Raw genomic sequence first — 23,263 nt, 5'->3', positions numbered from 1 at the left:
GTGAAAAATATGATCCTTGATAAATATTCGGGTAAAAACCAGAACGCGGCTACCTTTATGGATCTCTTCGTGAGTGAGTGCACTCGTATAAATTGTAAGGAAGAAAATTACGCAGAGACGTTGAGATTTTTTTTGGAGGGACTGGCCCTTAACTGGTTTCAAAGTTTTTTAAAGATAAATAAAATCACACGACCATGGGAGCATTGGAAAAATTCTTTTCTAGATACTTTTGCCGTGATAGGGTGGCCAGAAATAAAGTATGTGTAAACTCCTCAACACATAAGAACATAAGACTAACTAACTGCTACTTCCTACTACTCAGCACATAAGAACATAAGATTAACTAACTGCTACTTCCTACTACTCAGCACATAAGAACATAAGATTAACTAACTGCTACTTCCTACTCCTACCCGTATTGTCCGACTGCCCTTTTATACTTTTCCATCGAACAACGAAGCATCGGCCTCCCTCCACGGGTGACGCATACAGCCTCTGTTCCTCACACTTAATCTTAAGAATATCGATATCCTAAACAAACATCCGCACGCACTCACACTAGTGCAGGCGCCAACGTGCACGAACCTGCATAAGACGTTTACAATCGGCCAGTCCTGACGGTGACCGCCCTCGGTCACTAGACCATCACACATACATAAAGGCGCAACGTAAAATGAACATGAACATAAAGTTGATACATACATAAGAAGTACATGAATACAAACATAAGAATACGATTAAAAATTAACGCATAAAGAAAAGTAATAATCTGAAAGGATAAAAATATAAGATAATCTATACATAAGAAATACAATTACTCGGATACAATATTACTCTCTCCTTTTTCCGCTCTTTTTTTTTTTTTTTTTTTTGTTTGATCTAATCAATAACTAAAATAATATTCATTCTTACGAACATGAAGCGAGATGCGATATCGGTGATAATCTTAAAAAGGAAATGAAAAGAAACTTAATACAATTGGACTTTAATCATAAGAATAAAATATACTAAATATAAACTTTTAACTGTCGGTACACTATCTTTAAAGGAAATAAAATGAAATGAGACATAATACAATTGAGTTTTAATCATAAGGATAAAGTATTAGCCCAGTCAACGCGGGCCATACCCGGAACTTTTCTTGTTTATGCTTCAAAATTTGATCTAAGGGTAAGTTGACGACGCTGAATCGAATGGTGCTAATTATAATAAAATCAGCAACCGGCATCTTGGGGAAAAAGGGTAAAAAAGGGTAAAATATAGCCTTATCTTAGAATCTAGGCATTTAATCGAAAAAAGTTTCAAACAAAAGTTGTAGAGAATTAAAATATACATAAAAAATGTTCTATAAGTTATCTTCGTATTTTTAAAAATAAGCGAATAAAATTGGATTGAAGATGGGAACAAAATTTTAAGAGTGGGAGAAGGCAAGCTTATCCCTCCGTCGCGTTTTACACGCGAGCGAGCTAGTATGCGTGCGAGCGTCCGTGTGCACTAATACACAAACGAAGGATCTTCGGCAATCTTCGGGACTCTCGGTCTTGAATGCAAGTGCGAGTGAGAGAACAAACCAATATTTCTCTCTTTTTATTTATCATGCGATAACGAGTATTATTGTCCTTGGCCATCGATTGTTGAGCCTTCTGATATTTCTCTTTTTATATTTTTTCTTTCGGTAGCGAGAATTTTACGTCTTGGCCATCGAGCGTCGAGCGTTTTGTATACGAGTGCGAGTGAGAAAGAAAACCGATATTTCTCTCTTTCTATTTTTTCTTTCGGTAGCGAGAATTTTTCGTTTTGGCCATCGTGCGTCGAGCGTTTTGTATATCTATATATATCGGCGTATAAGCGCGGCATTTTTAAATCGAATCTTGATGCTTATGGCACGCCGTTTCTTTATTTATTGTCAAAAATAATGAACCTTGAGTAAAAAAAAAATAATTCATTTTAACAGAAACTATTATTATTTAGTTGAGAGTAAAAATAATGAATTAATTTTGTGTCTCGCAATAAAATTAATTAGAATAATTAATTGATATAAATTCGTTGCCTCACAAAAATTTATTTGTATATCAAATTGAATACGTATTCTCTTTAAGACAAAATTTAAAATTTAAATATTTTTCCTATTAAATTATGTATTTTATAAAATTTTAAATTACTGACTTTTTGTCTCGTAAAAATTTATTAGTGTATCAAATTAAATACATATTTGAAAAAGAAGAATTTTATATCCACACATAAAATTAATTCAAGATATATATGAAAAGATATTCTAAAAACGTGGAACTTATTTTTTGTCTATACATAATTTTAATTCATTTTTATTATGTTATAAGAAAACAGTACTGCATTCCGATTCATCTTCGAAGTCTTAAGAATTGTACGAAAAATATTGAGCAATTATCAATTGGTGCGATAGCGTAAGTAGTAACGTCTTCGCTTCTCGCGCTGGGTATTTAACGTTCGATTCTTTGTGGGGGAATTATTTTTTTTATAAGTTTTTCTATCCTTAACAAGGAGACGGTCAGTGAGTCCCACCTCAGATTTTTTTCAAATTTTGCACTAACGATATAAAATTTATTAAGAAATCAACATTATTACGCGAGTAATAAAATAACCAATTATAAATAAAATAATATCCAATAAATAACAAAAATTAATTTTTAACGTGCCGAAACGATACATTTTTTAGGATGATATTTACAGGATGAATTTGTAATTTAAGTAATAAACTTCGTTTATTTGTGCAGGATGTAAAAAAATTTATTGCTTTGAATTTTTTTGTAATAATTTTAATTTTTTTTCTATATATAATTAGAAATTAGGAAATGTAAAAATAATTTATATAACCTAAGGATAGAAAAACTTATAAAAAAAATAATTCCCCCGCGAAGAATCGAACGTTAATAAACCAGCACGAGAAGCGAAGACGTTACTACTTACGCTAACGCACCAATTGATAATTGCTCAATATTTTTCGTACAATTCTTAAGACTTCGAAGATGAATCGGAATGCATTACTGTTTTCTTATAACATAATAAAAATGAATTAAAATTATGTATAGACAAAAAATAAATTCCACGTTTTTAGAATATCCTTTCATATATATCTTGAATTAATTTTATGTGTGGATATAAAATTCTTCTTTTCAAATATGTATTTAATTTGATACACTAATAAATTTTTACGAGACAAAAAGTCAGTAATTTAAAATTTTATTAAATACATAATTTAATAGGAAAAATATTTAAATTTTAAATTTTGTCTTAAAGAGAATACGTATTCAATTTGATATACAAATAAATTTTTGTGAGGCAACGAATTTATATCAATTAATTATTCTAATTAATTTTATTGCGAGACACAAAATTAATTCATTATTTTTACTCTCAACTAAATAATAATAGTTTCTGTTAAAATGAATTATTTTTTTTTTACTCAAGGTTCATTATTTTTGACAATAAATAAAGAAACGGCGTGCCATAAGCATCAAGATTCGATTTAAAAATGCCGCGCTTATACGCCGATATATATAGATATACAAAACGCTCGACGCACGATGGCCAAAACGAAAAATTCTCGCTACCGAAAGAAAAAATAGAAAGAGAGAAATATCGGTTTTCTTTCTCACTCGCACTCGTATACAAAACGCTCGACGCTCGATGGCCAAGACGTAAAATTCTCGCTACCGAAAGAAAAAATATAAAAAGAGAAATATCAGAAGGCTCAACAATCGATGGCCAAGGACAATAATACTCGTTATCGCATGATAAATAAAAAGAGAGAAATATTGGTTTGTTCTCTCACTCGCACTTGCATTCAAGACCGAGAGTCCCGAAGATTGCCGAAGATCCTTCGTTTGTGTTTAGTGCACACGGACGCTCGCACGCATACTAGCTCGCTCGCGTGTAAAACGCGACGGAGGGATAAGCTTGCCTTCTCCCACTCTTAAAATTTTGTTCCCATCTTCAATCCAATTTTATTCGCTTATTTTTAAAAATACGAAGATAACTCATAGAACATTTTTTATGTATATTTTAATTCTCTACAACTTTTGTTTGAAACTTTTTTCGATTAAATGCCTAGATTCTAAGATAAGGCTATATTTTACCCTTTTTTACCCTTTTTCCCCAAGATGCCGGTTGCTGATTTTATTATAATTAGCACCATTCGATTCAGCGTCGTCAACTTACCCTTAGATCAAATTTTGAAGCATAAACAAGAAAAGTTCCGGGTATGGCCCGCGTTGACTGGGCTAATACTAAATATAAACTCGAGATTGTTCTCTTCTCTCTCTATTCTTTGGCCTGTTCTGTTCCTCGCCAGGGACGCATGTTACAATATTCCCATGTTCCCTGATACGGTCTTTGAGATATTTGGAAGCCTCTTATATCGGCAACTACATATCTATCGTTTCGTAATTTCTTTATAACTTCGTACGGACCCCTAAATTTTGGTATCAGTTTTTTTCCAATCCCTACAGTGCTATCAAAATTCCTTACTACCACATAATCACCGACATTAAATTCTGACCGTATCTTATGATGGCGTTTATCATAATACCTCTTGTTATAATTTTGCTTCTCAGCCATTCTACCTTCGGCCTTATTCCTAATTGCTTTTAAATCGCGTTCGCTATTCGCGATGGTGTTTTCTAAATAACTACGGACATTATCGACAATGTCACCCCTCTGGGTCACACCGAATAATAATTTACTAGGAGATTCTCCGGTTGATGCATTCGGACTGTTATTCAAAGCGTATTCAATATCCGTTAAAAATTGATGCCAATTTTTTCCCGATGTTTTGTCATTTAATTTGGCTAACATTGGCGCTATGGTCCTGTTATACCTTTCGACTTGCCCGTTTGCCTGAGGTGAACCTGTGGCGATCTTTATGTGATTCACATTTGAACTTAACATAAAATCCGAAAATTCTTTCGAGGTAAAGCATGTTCCCCTGTCCGATATAATATTCACGGGTTTACTGTAGTTGTGGAAATAATCTGTCAGGTGTTTAATCGCTTCTTTGCTAGTAGTGGTTTTAGTGGCGTACAATTTCAAGAACTTCGTAAATGCGTCTATAACCAAAAATATATACGCTTTCGTCGACCTTTGCTTGTCTATAGGGCCAAAATGGTCGATGTGTATCGTGTGAAAAGGAACGTTCCCCTTTGGTATGTTATGTAAGCTGCCCGTCGGTTTACCCGAACTCGGACTGTAAGATATACACTTAAGACAATTTCGAATGTGGACCGATACCTTCTCCTTTAAATTTGGAAACCAGTAGTTCTGCAAAATAATGTCGTGAGTTTTGTCTACTCCTAAGTGGCCCATTTCGTCATGATATTTATGAATAATAGCTCCTTCCATCGCCGACGGTACGTAAAATAAAAGTTCATCGCCCTTTTTCCGATATACTAAGCCATTTCTCATTTCGTAAAACTTATCTTCGGTGGTTTCTAACCGGCTGCGTAATTTTCTAATCTCGGGGTCTTGATTCTGGCACACCGACAAGTTAAATTCAAGAGTGTTGTCTTCCACAACCATAACGTAAGCTGACCGACTAAGAGCATCTACGTGCGCCATACGCGTGCCCGCCCTATGTTCGACGGTGTAATCGTAACTTTGCAATTCTAACGCCCAGCGGGCGATTCTAGGATTGATATCTTTTTTATCTAAAGTGAGCTTGAGCGAATTGCAGTCTGTAATTATCTTAAACTTGATCCCTTGCAGGTAAATCCTGAATCTTTTTAACGCATAAATTATTGCAAGGGTCTCTAATTCGAAACTGTGATAGCGACTTTCTGCACTCGTGGTCCGTTTCGAAAAATAAAAGATAGGATGGAATTTCAAATCTGGCTTTTTCTGCATTAAAACTGCACCGAAACCTACGGAACTCGCGTCACAGTGTAATTCTGTCTCGTCGTTTGGGTTGTAGATGGCCAATACTGGCGCGTTAACTAATTTATCTTTTAACTCTTCCATTTCTCGCAGGTGTTCCTTGCCGAAAGCGAAGGTCACATCCTTTTTAAGTAAGTCATAAAGTGGTTTCGCCGTAAGGGCGAATCCCGCCACAAATTTTCTAAAATAGGCACATAATCCTAAAAACCTTTGTACGTCCCTGACATTAAGTGGTATCGGGAAATTTTCAATAGCCGCTACGCCACTGACAGTCGGCTTGATTCCTCTTTCCGTAATCTGATATCCCAAATACTCGATCGTTGTAAATAAAAACTTGCATTTATCTAACCGTAATTCTAGTTTATTTTCTGCTAGTAATTTAAGTGTTAGTTTTAAAATTTTTAAATGATGATCTAAATTTGTAGTCGCAATCAAAAAGTCATCCATATACGCGACGACGTCTCCTGTTTTAATTAAGTCATCTAATACCGCGTTAACAAATTTTTGGAACTTTAATGGGGCTGTTTTTAAACCGAAAGGCATGCGCACGTACTCATACTGCCCCTGAGGTGTGACAAATGACGTATATTTAATCGACTCCTGGGCCATTCTAATTTGGTGAAAACCGTCTCTTAAATCCAGTAGGCTAAAATATTTTTTCCCGTTTAATACATCTAATTGATCTTCGATTAGAGGCAAGGGATATCGATCGCTTATTGTAACTTTATTTAACGCGCGATAATCGACGCACATCCTATTCTTACCGTTTTTCTTTTTAACTAACACAATAGGGGACGCGTAATCCGATTCGCTCGGTCGAATTATCCCTCTTTCTAGTAAATCTCCTATTATTTCTCGAACTTGGTTTTTCTCGACAAACGATAAGCGACGGGGAGAGAAATGAAATGGCTGATGCTCTTGTAATGTTAATTTCAGCTCCATGCTTATTCTAGGTTTTTCCGGACGAGGTGCATTTAAGTAATTTACCTTTAAGATTTCCTTTAATTCGTTTTGTTTTTCCACCGCGATTTCGGGATTAATGTCTAATTCGGTAGTTTGATTATCGGTGGAATCACTTATTTCTATATTCATAATCTGATCTATCACTACCTCTTCTTCGGAGCGCTTATCTTTTCTGCTAAAAACTAATCCACATCTTTTTAATGCGTCGCGACCTAAAATAACGGAGTTCACCATTGTAGTATCTGGTACTACCAACAGACGAGTGTCAACCCTTTCGCCGTCATCTAATTTTAAACTAACTTGTATCGAGCCGTGTACTCGCAGACGACTATGATTAATACCATAATATTCACTTCCGAGTTCCGGCGCAGAGTTGATCGGTCCCATCACTAACCCTTTCTTTATGAAACTCACGGGGCTGCCGGAATCCAATAAGGTGTCTAAAACTAAGATGTAGTGTATATTGCCTGAATCGACATCATAAGTTATCTTCCTGATGTAGTCGTCATCGGTGGTCACGTTCCTGGTGACGCTGTGGACTTCGCCACCCTTCTCCGGGCATTCTGGTCTAAGATGTCCATGTTTACCGCACTTGTAGCAGCTGCCTCTTTCCCTCTTCGGACGGGGGCAGTTCCCCGCAAAATGTCCTATCTCTCCACAGTTGAAGCATCTGGCATAATTTTCCTCCGACGGCCTCTTATGGTCGATCGGTTTTCTTCTTCCCTCTCCCGTCGGCCGCCTTCCTTCGTATTTTGTAGGACTTCGAGGGCCCGTCGCTCGCATCCTTAACCCGGCGTATAGCGTAATACTTTCGAAAGCCGTCAGCAACGACTCCTGGTCTCGGAAACCAATCATCCGGGCCTGGTTTCTTAATGCAATGTCTGGAATGCCGTCTATCGCATACTCCAAAATTTCTTGTTCTGGGAGGGGAATTCGGTAACCCAGAATCATTTTGTCATGTAGGTAATCTCTAAACGACTCGTTGCCGTTCCACCTACGTTCCTCAAACTGTCTTCTCAACGTGATAACACTTTGTCGCGAGCTAAACATCTTCCCTATTGCTGCTAATAATTCCTCCATTCCATAAGTCACGAATTCGGGTTTTGAGTGAAACCATCGCAATGCTTTTCCCCTCAATTTTAGACTAATTATCATAACAATTTCGGTATCCCGAAGCTGGTGCATTCGTTGTATATAGCGCACTCGTCTTTCCCAGACGGTAAAGGTACCAACGCTTCCATCAAAAACGTCGATCATATCAGAAATTACACTTAAGCTGACCTCGCGGTGTCGATCATTCACTCCTGGTTGTTGTTCCGTTGTTCCCCTGAGTTGCCCGACCTCACGCATAAGGTCTTCTACCTGCCGACGGAGACTTTCTACTTCGCCGTCTTCGGTGGCCGGTGTTTCTAAGGCGGTCGCTCCGTCGTCGTAAGTTGCATCTAAGATAGCTTCATCCCTCCAATGAGGTTCGGCTAAATCTAATCTTGCCATAAGCTCGGCTTTCGTGCCGTACGTCGCCAAGCCTTGAGCGCGTAACTTTTCTCTTAGCTCGGCTACTGTAAGTTTGCGGGTTGTTGCCATGTTTCTTAATTTTCGTAGACACTTTCAATGCAAACGTTTTCTAAATTTTTAGATTTCGAATGTTAAGTCACTCAAACACGTAAGTTCACTAATAACTTCACTAATAACGTAATAGATTCAATCCCACTTTTCATAACACACGCGCGAATCGCGAATTTCTAATTTAGCGAGTTTGAATCCCACTTCTGAAATTTGTAAACTCCTCAACACATAAGAACATAAGACTAACTAACTGCTACTTCCTACTACTCAGCACATAAGAACATAAGATTAACTAACTGCTACTTCCTACTACTCAGCACATAAGAACATAAGATTAACTAACTGCTACTTCCTACTCCTACCCGTATTGTCCGACTGCCCTTTTATACTTTTCCATCGAACAACGAAGCATCGGCCTCCCTCCACGGGTGACGCATACAGCCTCTGTTCCTCACACTTAATCTTAAGAATATCGATATCCTAAACAAACATCCGCACGCACTCACACTAGTGCAGGCGCCAACGTGCACGAACCTGCATAAGACGTTTACATATGCATATGAATTTCGTTATTTAAATGGGTTACTTCTAGAATACGCGCTAAAAAAGAGAAATCTACTTTTAGACACAGATTCTAAAATATCCGAAAATACTCAGATAAACTTAATTGTTTTGGGTTTACCAGCAAAAATTCAATCGCACATATATAGAAAGGATTTAAATACAGTGGATAGTTTATTCCGTTTATTATAATACGTCGCAATGTCCCGGAGAACTTAAAGAATTATTTTTCTCATAACAGTTTACAATAATCGCATCTATTCGAGACTCATTTGAGTCTGATTTTAACTCAAGTGGATAGACCCTTTGTATGGGTCGTACCAAACTACCCGTCGCAGTATTTAACTGAACGACCCTTACTTTGTCGTCCTTTCCGTAAATAAGTTTCTCCACGCGGGCTAGTGGCCAATCTATCCTTTTCTTATTTTCGTTCTCTATCAATACAATGTCTCCAACTTTTATGCTACGGTTTTCTCTTTTAATACCCTAACGATGTATTAACGCTCCGAGATATTCAGTACGAAACCGACGTCGAAGACCTTCCTTAATTTTGGCTCTGTAATTATAACGTTTCGAAAAGTCACATTTTTAAATTCTATCCAAGTCTAAAACACCGATTTCTTTAGTGTCTTGCAAAAACATAGACGGGGTCAGTGCTACGAGGTCTTGCTTATTTTCCGATAGAAAAGTTATTGGTCTACTGTTAATTATAGCTTCGCAGTCGAGTAGTACGGTCATCATTTCTTCGTAATTTAAAGAGGATCTGCGCAAAGTTCTTCGTAGTAGACGTTTCAAGATTCCATTTAACCGCTCCCAAAAACCACCCCACCAAGCGGCAACGGGCGGATTGAATTTCCACTCGATTTGATCAATCGCTACCGTTTTAACTAATTTCTCAAAATCAATGTTTTTGAATGTGTTATTCAGACCTACAAAATTTGTCCCATTATCGCTGTAGATAACCGATGGTCTACCCCTCCGCGCAATAAAACGCCTTAGTGTCATCAAAAATGAAGCCGTAGATAAGGACGTGACGAGCTCTAGGTGAACTGCCCTATAAACGGCGCAAGTAAACAAACACGCCCAGGCCTTTTGGTTACCCTTTAAATAAATAGGTCCAGTAAAGTCTACGCTTATGACTTCGAAAACAGCTGCGTCTTTTACCCGATCATACAGTAGGGGGACGACCACTGGTTGTATGGGTTTTGCGTCATACCGAGAGCAGTCCACACACTGCTTTAAAACCGTCCGAATTGTTTTACGTCCGCCAAGTATTCAATACTTTTCCCTTAAGGTGTTCATTGTTATTTCGACACCTGCGTGGTTTAACCTTTGATGGTTTTCGGCGATAATATATTCTACAAATTGGTTTTATCTCGGTAATAATACGGGACATTTAAAATCATAGGTGTCCTCTCTCAAGAGGATTTTTGTTTTTATCCGCATTACTCCATATTCATCTAAAAAAGGTGATAAGTGTCTAATTCGTTCGTCACTTACGCTCGCGAAGTTTTCTTGTTGTATTAGTTTTAATAAATTACCTTCGGCGTGTTTGATTTCTTCGAACGTTAAATCCCCTTTTCGACGGTTTAATCTATTTTTCGCGTTATAATAGAACCTTTTCATCCAGCCAAAAACTCTTACGATTTTAGTATGGCTGAAAAATCTTTCATACCACGGGCGCTCGTTATGGTTACGGTTGGTCAACGTCAGCAAAATGATATTGTCCGTACCTTTCTTGATCGAACCCTTTTTCATTTCTTCAAATATTTCTTGTTCGTTATATTTAATTTCGGTAGAAAGCCAATTCTCCGCGAATTCCCGAAGCCATCGCGGACCCTCCCACCAGTGCGAAGATACCAGTTGTTTGCTTGAACAACCGCGCGACGGTAAATCTGCCGGATTCATATCACCGGGAACGTGATGCCACTGACTCGGACTAGAAAATTGTCTAATTTCCTTCAGTCGATTAAAGACGAAAGTTCCCCAATTATTGTTCCGTTGTATCCACGCTAGAACTGTGGATGAGTCCGACCAATAATAGACGTCCACTTTTCCGAGATCAAGAGTGTCTAATAGACTGATTGTCAGACGTACACCGATAACGGCGGCGAATAGCTCTAGTCGTGGAATACTTAGACGTGTGTTCGATTTTTCTGTTTTCACTGGCGCGATTCTATTTTTTGCTTGGGCAAAATATATTTTTACGCCCGCCGGACTTTCAACGCGAATATATACTACTGTCGCATAAGCAACGCTACTTGCATCACAAAAGGTGTGTATGCTAACCTTACTATTTTCCTCGATCTCCCCTAAGAAACATCTAGGGATACGGATTTTTTTTAAGTTTATCAAATCGTCTACCAGCAATAAAAATTTGTGCTTTGATTCGTACGGTACGTCATCGTCCCAGTTCAATTTTTGATTCCACGTTTCTTGTAGTAGAAGTCTCGGTAACAATACCGCGGGGTAAGCGAAGCCTAAGGGATCAAAAACGCGGTGTGCTAACGCGAGGATGTTTCGTTTCGTTACTTTGGCTTCGCGAAACTGGCTTAAAGCGGGTAAATTTAGAGATAATGTGTCATCTTTTTTATCCCATGTGACGCCCAACACTGCTGTTTGGGTTTCTAATGTCTTATCTCTGTTATACTCCCACCCTCGCAAATCAAAACTCGCTAATTTCATCATAGCCGTAGATTCTGCCATAAATTGAATTAGTTGATCTCTCGTATTTACACTAGTAACCGAATTGTCTACATAAAAGCTTTGTAATAGTTGTAAAATAATGCTAGTAGTGAACTCATGGCGTCCTTTCTGATTAATTAGATCGTTTAGATGTTTGCCAATAATAGCGCCTAAAATAAAAGGACTCGATGAGACGCCAAATACTACTCTACGATGACGTAAAATCATGATATTGCTGCTACCATCGTACCACAGAAACCGCAAGAAATCCCTATCATTTGCATTTATGCCTATTTGTAAAAACGCTTTTCTTATATCGGAAATTATTCCTATTTTACCCTTTCGAAAGCGTTGAAGCATCGTAGGAATAAGTTCAATTAGATTAGGGCTTACGTGTAAACATTCGTTTAATGATACCGAGTTTTTTCCTCTTGCTGAAGCATTGAAGACCGGACGAAGCCTTGTAGTGGAGCCTTCCTTTAGGACACCTCGATGGGGTTGGTAATGGCCCCAATTCTTTTCCTTTTCTATGGGAACTCGCTCGATGATCCCTTCGTTTAACCAGTCATTAAACACAGCGTCATACTTTTGGTAAAGTCCTTGGTCCTTTAGTTTCTTGATAGCGGATTGTAGGTGGCGATGAGCTATCTCCTTGTTGTCTCTTAGAGGTGGGTGATTTTCCTTCCACGGTAACCCCACCTCGTAACGTCCTTCTTCGTTGATTACGACAGTTTTTAAAAGAGAAGCTTTTATTTCATTTTCGTTTTCTATGTGGCTTTTATTTTCAAAAGGATTTCTTATTCCTAAAATATCAAGAGACCATAAATCTGAGACGTTGACATTTTCGACGAACATCGATATTGCCGTGCCGACGGCATCGTTACGTCGTTCGCGTGTGGGAACTTTGCCTAAGACGGTCCAACCCAGGCGCGTTTCTATAGCAGCGAGGCCATTCTTCAATTGATGACAACATCCAGTAAATAATTTTCCTAAAATATCGGCACCAACGAGTAGGGAGACTGCATGGTTATCACTTTGCGTATCACTTAGACGGATTTTTAATTTCTTCAACTCACCGAGACACTCATCACTTTTCACTCGCGGTATTTTCTCGCATATTACTTCTTGGACACGGTATTTTTTGTGGCACACCGTTTCGGTTCTTCTTCCGCCGAAGAGTGAGTGGCCCATGGTTTGTTCGCCTATAGGTTCATAACCCATTTCGTGGACTGCCCCTTTAGTGATATATGATTTTTGAAAGCCACTATCTATAATTAGACGAACGTTAATTTCCTTGTTCCCGTTTCTTAGTTTCGCACGCAAAGTTGGCATAAGCACTTCTGCATCGTTGCAGCAACCCGTTAAACTACACTCATTGATAGTAATTTCCCTTTTATTATTGGTGGTTCCTTTCGGTTTTGTTTCTTCCTTTTCGGTATCGTCTTTTTCGTTTACCGGACACACGAGCGTTACATGCCTACGAGAGCATCCGTCGCACTTCACTCTGGCGAAGCATCGCTTATAATGATGTCCGAATTTCAGACAGACGGAACACGTGTTGTACTTCCTCGCATGTTCCCTTTTTTCCCGTAGGCTCATGTTCTTCGCGATCTCACAATTAACATTACCGTGTTCACTAGAATCACAAAACACGCACGAAGATTTTTTCCCTTTATTAGTCGTAAGTAAACTAGCAGCACTAGGAACGTCTCTCATGTGTGGGCGATTTCTTGAAGGTTTATCTTTTTTACGGTTATCACTTGGCAAAAAACCTTCCATAGCTAAGGAAACTTTCATCTCACTTTTCACTTTCATTGCCAGAAATTCCATGAGTCGAGTTAATCGCCCTTTTCCACGAATAGCGGAAGCTCCTGTTCCTCCTATGTAATTAGCGTTTAGAAGTGAGCAACTACGTTGCCACGCTCTCAATAATTCTTCTGGTAGTGCTGATTCTACGAGAGGATACAATATGGTCGCTTACGTATCGTTGGTGAGACCTAAAGATTCCAACGCTCGCAAACGTGATTCTAGGTTATCATATAAACCGGAGAGGAAATGATTTGTAGACCTGGCTGGTTTCCGCAGGACAAGTTGCAATAATTGACGTATATATACTTCAATTTGCAGATCTGTATCACCGTATCGCTCCATTAGACTATCAATCGCCTTTGTGTAATTTTCAGCGGTAGGCGGATAACTTTTAATCAATGCGGCTGCACGAGATTTCGGCTCCATAGATTGCATTAAATATTGGAACTTGTCTTCTTTTGTCAACCCGGAGTTTTCGTGTACTTTCTTGAACGAACTCCAAAATGGTAGCCAATCTTCTATATTACCTCTAAATTGATGCAATCGGATCGTCGGTAAATTACAAGACACTCTTATGTCTGGTTGTGCTGGAAGGGCGACGGCAGCTAGTGCGGAGGTAGACGAACTTTCTGTCCCTTTGAAGAGATGTTCGACTTGTGACTTGATATCAAAAAATTTTACTTCATATTCCATAGTTTCGTTCGTCTCTTGCTCGATTTCTGTCTCCGAATAATCGTCTCCTTCCATTCTCAGATCCAAGTACGATTGCGAAATTGAAGTCAGTTGTTGTGTTTTGGATTCCAATTGTGCTAGGTAGTTTGAAATCGCTCCCCTACTCGATCCCTTTGCTGGATTCAGTAATGCATTCAAAGTGTTATACGCTTTTGTGAATGCAGCGCGAGCCATTGTTCTTTTCCTTTTTAAAAGATCCATTTTAATTATAAAGCACTAAAATAACTTTTCGCACAAAACTGTAAAACTAGTAAGACCCCAGTCCTGTCACGGTCGCCAAATGTTCGATTAAAGGTCGGGGTGAATAACAGTTGAGACGAAGTAGTACAAAATATGGATCATATATTTTAACAAAACACAAGAAAATAGAACAAAATACAAGTAAAAAACTACCTTTATATATATATCGTCGCACCTGAGGTTTAAACACTTACTGACTTCAGGCTTATAACAAATTATTCGTACTTATGCATCTATCTCTATATATCACTCTTTATGTAACTCTCTAAAATAAGCCCTCATTCCGATCCGGTGTCCGTCTTTTATACTCCGCATATAGCGGGAGGGGAAGGACTCTCTTTTTCCTACAGGGCGTTTCTTATTAAATCACAGATTCCCTATTGGTCATCGATATTTCTTTCTTTTAACGCCTGTAACGTCTTAGCGAGAGAGTATTTTCCACAGCTCTCGGAATTTTTCCCGTTCAAACTTGCATCTGGTTTACATAAGGGGAAACAGAGCATGAGACCCTTGCTCTTGAGTGGACCGAATATCTTAGAATTATTTCTAGTCGCCTGTAACCTAAGCTTTTAGAAAATATTACCTATTTATTTTGGTTTGTCTGTAGATTGTCAACCTCTTTAGAATTCTTTATGCCCATAGAATTCCTATTTAAATAATTTTTCTCTCGTGCGGTGGGCTGCTCGGTTCGGCGTAATGTGACAGAAGCCTTTGAAGTGTCTGGATCTCCTCGCCATTGAGAAGATTGAGATTCCCATCGGAAACCTACCTAAATCAAGGGGAAGTATTAGTGAACGTAGATAAAATTCAAAACCCGCGCAGCGTGACGATTCACGGTAAAACGCTCATAACGTAATGCCATCTCGCGTTCTTCTTCGATATATACATATCGTTCTTCACGTGCACATGTCCTGCGTTCATTGATACCGCTGCTTTGCCCGACGTACATCATTCTATCAAACATTTTCTTTTCTTTTGTTATATTAATAAATAATGCGATTATACAATAGTGATCAACGTTGCTATCTAATTATTTGTCTATCTAATTATATATCTAAGTCATATAAACAATATTTAATAAAAAAAATTTTATTAAGGACAGTCAGTGTGGAGAGGAATCATGAAGACGACGGTTTAAGGAAACGTAAAAGAAAGTTTTAAAAAAAGATACACACTTGCCTTGAATAAATAAATACTGTATTAATGCATTAAAGTACTCTAATTATATTGAAGGGAAATATTATCTACGAAGTAATTACTGCGCATCAGCATTAAATAATTACAAAAAACAGATCAAAATGTGAAAATGAGAACGTTACAATCTTAAATTTAATTATTAGGTGCATTATTCCCTTTTCACATATGCGCAAAGTTCGGAAAGTCATAAAAACAATATTTAATAAAAGAAATTTCAGAGAGGACAACGGTTCAGTGTGGAGTGGAATCACGAAGACAGCGCGGCACACACAACTTATATTTGAATCTTTGTGAAATCGATACACACTTGCCTCGATAAATTGACTGTTATTTTAAGAATAATTCAACTCTTCTTATATTGTAGGGAAATATTATCCTCGAAGTAATCACTGAGCAGCAGCATTAAAATAATTACAAATAAAAGATCAAAATGTGGAAATAAGAACGTTATAATATTAAATTTTATTTATTAGGTGCATTATTCCCTTTTCACAAATGCGCAATGATCGGAAAGTCATATAAACAATATTTAATAAAAAAAATTTCAGAGAAGACAACGGATCAGTGTGGAGAGGAATTATGAAGGCGACGGATAACGGATAACTTATTCGAAAGTTCTAAAAAAAAATACACACTTGCTTCGAATAATTGAATACTGTATTAATGCATTAATGTACTCTACTTATATTGACGGGAAATATTATTTTCGAAATTATCAGTGGGCAGCAGCATTAAAATAATTACAATAAAAAGATCAAAATATGAAAATGAGAACGTTATAATCTTAAATTTTATTGATTAGGTGCATTATTCCCTTTTCACATATGTGCAATGTTCGGAAAGTCATATAAACAATGTCTTTTAAAAAACATTTTATTAAGGACAACGGGTCAGTATGGAGAGGATTTACGGAGACGACGGTTTACTGAAAGCTTATACGAAAGTTTCAATAAAAGATACACACTTGCCTCGAATAATTGAATACCTTAATAATGCAATAATGTACTCTACTTATATTGTAGGGAAATATTATACATAGATTGTATACTTCGAGCTTTTAAGCAACAATTGACACTTCTATCGATTAAGTAACCCTTATTTTAATCCATTAATACATGCTACTTATATTACATGATCATTTTACCCCAAAAGTCATCATTGTACAGGGGCATTAAAATCTATAGATATATAAAAATTTGATAATCGTTTGTTGAAAACTGCAAATCTCCAAAAGTTCTGTGTGAATAGGAGAATGGTGTGTTTGTGACAAGACGGATAGGATGGTTTAAATGATTGAATTATTGAATTATTTTTTAACAAAGAACTAGTTACGAAAACAATATCACAGACAAATAAATATGGCGTAACTGACGTAGATTTTACTCCTCTTACAGACGATGAACTAAAAATATTTGTTGCTTTAAATATTTTAATGAGTTTAGTTCCTAAGCCTACTATTCAGAGTTATTGGACCACAGATAAAAGTATAGAAACATCATATTTTAAGAATATTATGTATCGTAACCGATTTCTCTCTATTGTTTAAAATTTACATTTTTCTAGTAATAATAGTTTTAAGGATTTACTCATAAAAATTTGAAAAGTTTCTGAAATAATATAAAAGACTTTTATTCGCATGTATTTACCAATAAAAAACATTTTGATTGATGAATTATTAATGCAATGTAGAAACCGTTTGCATTATAAAGAATTCATTAGATCAAAACGAGCGAGATTTGGTAAATTTCATAGTATGCGAAGATGTAACCTATTACCTCTGATCGAGAATCAGTTAAATGCTTTACAAGACGCACGCGTGTTTTCCACAATAAATTTAAAGAATAGATTTTTCCATGTGTCAGTAACTAAGAACAGTCGAAAGTACACGGCATTTGTCGTGTCGAACGGTCATTATGAATTTTTAAAAGTTTCGTTTGGGTTACGTAATTCACCTTCCGTTTTTTAGAAGTTCATTAACCTAATATTCAAAGAATTGATAGCTTCGAAAAAAGTATTGTTATGAGCCGGCTTCGGTAGCCCTGGGATGAAGAGATTGAAAGCCATTTCCAGGCTACTCGAGTCTGTTGACTGGCTGAAGTCGGAATCAGTATTTGACAGGTGGCCCAAGTGATCGGACGTGACGTCTAAACAAGCGCGATTACAACGAGAGGAAATTGGCGAGCTTATTTATTGTATTGATTTAGCTAATAAAGCTTCCTTTCGTTTCTTAAATAGTGTACGGGGGTAGCGCAACATTTTTTGGGGGCTTGTCCAGAATACATAAATGAAGTGTTGTGTTATTTTAGGAGAAAGGAAGGACAAATGGATTTAACCCTTTCGCTACGGACACCGACTATAGTCGGCGGCCGCGCGAAGTTCTGTGTGTACGGATGCCGACTATAGTCGGTGCCACGTGACACCTACGCCTACTCCGTTGGTAAAACAGAATCTATCTTATCGGTTGAATAGAAACTAATAATTATAATATTATAATAATATAATTTACTGAACTAAATCCTGCTAAAAACATATTCGGCATACGAAATAAGTGTCTTTAATTATTTTCTATTGGATGGTGAAGTATTTGTAAGGCACAAATCTATAATAGAAAACAAGGATTATAATATAAAATCTATCTTGAACCGATATAAGTCGGTCAACATATAGGTTGAAAAGATTATTGTCTACTTTTATAGTAGAGGTAAATTCAGAGGTTATAAATGTTTATCTACAAATATTAGTTGTGGGTTTGCGTAAAATTTGTTTTTTAATTTTTATTTGCACCCTTCTTAGAACGTCAGGACGGAGTTCAAAAAGAATTCTATTTTCGAATGGATTAACTGATTCCGAAAATGATTCCGAGAGTGAAAACGAGGAAAATTTCACTCTGTGCAAAAAAAGAAGGTATATACTTATTTTATTTATTTATTCTTTACTCCGCCCCTTTCGGGTTTGGAGGGCTTCCCTTACAATCTCCCTTCTACAATATCTTACAATACTTTGCCATTTAACCATAAACATATTATATATAACATCCTAAATAAACTATATTACCAACATAACAACTTAATACTAACAAATTCAACTTAATAACTGACTTAATATAAAAACAAACCAAAAATTATCTTAACACTCTTCTCTCAAACTCTCTCCGCTTCCCTTCTCTTTCCTATCACTCGTTTTAATATTTCTGCCTCCTTCGCATCCTGACTTAGTATCTCTTCTATTTCAACTTCACTCCTCGTTACTTCACATGTCCCCAGTATGTGCATGTAATCTTCCTCCCCTTCATTGCACAATCTACACCTCTTCTCCTCCTCCCCTTTCCAAAATTCTCTGCTTTTACATTCATTTCCGCATCTGAATCTTGCTATTATTTTCCTATCCCTCATTGACATATCCTTTTTCAAATACTCTGGTTCTTCCTCTGCTCTTATATACTTGTACATCGTATTATACTTTGAGTTTTCTATCTTATCCACTCTCTCTTCCTTGAATTTCCTTTCCACGTTCAATAATATCTTTTCTCTTACCTCCTCTTTGAACTCCATACCTCTCATATATCTTGATTCCTTTACTCTCTCTCTTCTTATTATTCCGACCCTCATCTTTGACTCCTTCCCTATTTTCTCTCTTTCTCCGTCTTTATCCCTTTCTCTTATACATTCTTTCACCAATTTTATATCTGAATCCCTTATTTTCTCTTCGAATTTTAACGCTCTTCTTAATGCTTTAATTCTCATTTTCTCATATTTACATTCTTTTTTCATTATATAATTTGGCGTATTACTATCTAACCCTAAAGTCCATTTCATATATCTTCTTTGTACACTTTCCAACCTCTCATCTTCCTCCCATCCCCATATTTCCACTCTAAATAACGCTACACTCTCCACTAACGCTGTAAACAATTTCCTTCTTCTTCTGTAACTTTTCTTAAATATCCTTTCTCCTATGCTCCAAGCATTTTTCATCACATTTATTGCTTTTCTCTTCCTCTCCTTCATGTGCCTCTCATTTCTTCCATTCTTCTGTAATATGTATCCTAAGTATCTTATTTCTTCCACTTCCTCTAATTCTTTATCACCCCACTTCCACATTCTATCCTTTCCTTTTCTTTTTTCGAATACCAAAATTTTTGTTTTTGCTTCACTTAATATCATCTTCTTACTTTCCAGATACTTTTTAAACCTTCTTAGCATACCTTTCAGTTCTTCTTCTCTATCTGCTACCAATACAATATCATCAGCATACGATACACTCCATACCTTCTCGTTCCCAACTCTACATCCTCCTTTTTGCCCTTTTCTCATCTCCTCTTCTAGGTCCGCCATATATATATTAAAAAGAGTTGGACTTAACGGACATCCTTGCCTTACCCCCTTTTCCGTCAAAAATTCCTCCGCTTCTTCCTCTCCAACTTTGATTACATTTATTGTTTCCCTATATAATGTCCATAATCTCCTACTTAAATTAACCCCTACCCCCGTCTCCCTCAACCTCTCTTTTAATACTTCTCTGTCAACCCTGTCAAATGCCTCTTTAAGATCTACAAAACATGCAAATACTTTTCCTTTCGGTTTACTTAGTTTTTCATCTACTATATGTTTAATTGCATATATCGCTTCTATTACTTCTCTCTTCTCTCTAAGTCCAAACTGACTCTCCGCTAATTTACCCTCTATCTTCTTCTTCAACATTTCATTTAACATACTAGCATATATTTTATATGCTATGCAAGTTAATGTGACTCCTCTGTAATTTTCTATAATATCTTTATCCCCTTTTTTATAAATCATGCACATTGTCCCTCTTCTCCATTGCTCCGGTATTCCCCCTCTTTCCATATTTTCCTCAACAACTCCCACAGAGCTGTCTCCACCTCCTTTGGCATATATTTCCACACTTCATTCTCTAACTTATTCTCACCCGGTGCCTTTTCTAACTTAAGTTTATTGACCTGTCTCACAAATTCTTTCTTGTCCAATTCTTCTTGCTCCTCTATATGCTGCCCTACCTCTTCCCTCCTCCATTCCCTCTGTACTCTTCCCCTTTCCTTCTAACTTTTCCATGAAATGTTTTCTCCAATGTTCTATCTTGATCTTTTTGCTTATCTCTTCTTTCCGCTTCTTTCTGAACCTGTTAATATACCTCCATACCTCTCCTTCCCCTGTTGCATTTTTTAACTTCTCCTCCTCTAAACTTTCAAACCTTTTCCTTTTTGTCTCACACCAATTCCTGTACTCTCTTTTTTCGCTTAAATAAAAACTCCTTTGTACTTCCTTTTTCCTCCATGACTTCAGAATTTTCCTTAATTCCCTCTTTTTACCTTTCCATTCCTTATCATACCATTTTCTATCTCCCAACTTCCATGCCTTGACTCGCTTCTTCATTTTAGGTACTGCGCTTTCTATTACCTCCTTTATCTCTTCCCACCTTCCCTCTATCTCCTCTTCTTTTCCCAACCATCCTTTATACCTTTCATGATACTGCTCAATCACCTCCCCGGACCAAATTCTTCTTTCTATCTCCTTTTCTACCTTCTCTTCCTCTGCCTTTAATTTTACTTCTTCCTCTAAATATACTTCTAATGGGATATGATCTGCCTCCGTTCTATGCCCTATTCTCATTTCCTTTATCTGGTCAAAAGCCTCCTGATTCCCAATTGCATAATCTATCACCGATTCCCCTCTACTTCCAATATATGTGAACTCTCCTTCTTCTCCTTTTTGCCCATTTACTATGCACCATCCTTCCTCTGCTATTTCCTTTACAAGTCTTCTTCCTTCCTCATTTATTGTCTCATCTTTTGACTGTCTTAATTTAACTCTCTTACTTTCCCTACCCGTTTCTTCTACCCACCCTCCCTCATTACCGGTTCTTGCATTCCAATCTCCCACTAACAAAACACATCCTTTTCCTTTGACTTTACTTTTTTTCTTATAATTTCCAATGTTCTTACTATATCTTGGCTATACACCCCTACTATTTTTCAAATCTGTCCTCCCTGCCTTATCTCCTGCATAACTATATTCTCACTCCAAACCTCAAATTTTCTACCCATCACCCTTTTACTAATTCCTACTATTATTCCTCCTTTTGCTCTACCTTTACTATAATTTCTTGATGCTGCTACACATTTCCATTGAAACTTTCTTGGCAACTTCCCTTCTAACCCTGCCTATTTATCTTTCTCCAACCATGTCTCCACTAATATTACCACCTCAAAATCACTCAGATATTTCCACACTTCCACGTCCTTATTTAACACCCCAGCTATATTCTACACACAGATACTAACCCTTCTTTTAATTTCTTCCCCCTCCCCTCTTTCTTCTTGTTCTTTCAATTCCTGCCTTTTCCTCTTTCCTTCTTCCACAAACTCCCCCCTCCATTCATCATACCTCATTCATCTATCATCTGTTAAAATCTTCTTATAACCGATTCTAGCCCTTCTTCCTGTTTTCCTCTGTTCTTTTGCCTTATTTATAATCATACTCTCTATTTCTCTTTTCTTTACCGTCATATCCCTATCAATGTAAACCCCCCTTTCCAGATATTTCTTGTTCCTCATTACTCGCTCCCTCATTTCTTTATTTTCCAGTTTTACTATCATTAACTTTCTCTCCCTTTGCTCTTTATTCACTCTTACTTCCATAACTTTTTCCACCTTGACTTTCACTTTAATATTTTTTTCAATAAACTCCTCAACATTTTTTTCCAAATTTTCTTTCTCTATGCTTTCACCCTTTATCACAATATTTTTCTTTCTCTTCTCTCTCTCACCTCTTTCCTTATTCCATTCCAATCTGCATATTCTCTGTTCTAATGACTTCTTTCCCTCAATCCATTGTTGTCTTTCTTTCATACACAATTGCTTTTCCTCTTTCCATTCTTCTTCCCTTTTTTCTAATATGCTAATCAAACTTTCTAATTTCTTTTCCATTCTACCCAACTTTTCGTTCATCTCTCTACTATCTTGGTTATCCTTCCCAAAACTTAACCTTGACTGCTCTATCTCCTTTGTGCCTGCATTGCTCCTTGTTTTCATATTTCAGCTCGCTTTACCATTCAATTTAATATTTCTCATTGACCAGTAAGAAATCTTCCTTACCGAGTCTTCCACCAACGCTTTATCCTCTATCCTAACTTCTCTTTATCACGCGTCCTCCCGCTTTTACACTATTACCTTCACTTTACACTCTCTTAACACGTTGAGCGCCACGTCAGCCATCGGTGGCTGACACTGGACTTTCCGTTCATGCCGCGTCAACCATCGATTTACAGACCCCTTAAACTTCTTACATTACTTTACCCTCCCTTATCTTTTCCAGTTTCTTTCCCCTTTACCTTTTGATTTTCCACTTATCACTCTTTTTCTGGGATCTTTCTTCCACACGACCACTCTCTCTCGCGTTCCTACCGAAAGTCCCACACTCGTATTACAAACTCCTAAAATCTTATCTTTCCGACAGGACATTCTACGTAAAAATAAAAGACACTCATTCGAACATCAAATTAATCAAAGCTGGGGTTCCGCAGTGAAGTATCCTCGGACCAATTCTTTACACCCTCTAAACGGCAGACATACCAATAAACGCTA

The sequence above is a fragment of the Polistes fuscatus genome, unplaced genomic scaffold, assembly GCF_010416935.1.
Source record: "Polistes fuscatus isolate 324 unplaced genomic scaffold, CU_Pfus_HIC Scaffold10, whole genome shotgun sequence".
Taxonomy (NCBI): domain Eukaryota; kingdom Metazoa; phylum Arthropoda; class Insecta; order Hymenoptera; family Vespidae; genus Polistes; species Polistes fuscatus.
This window is presented reverse-complemented; position numbering follows the sequence as displayed.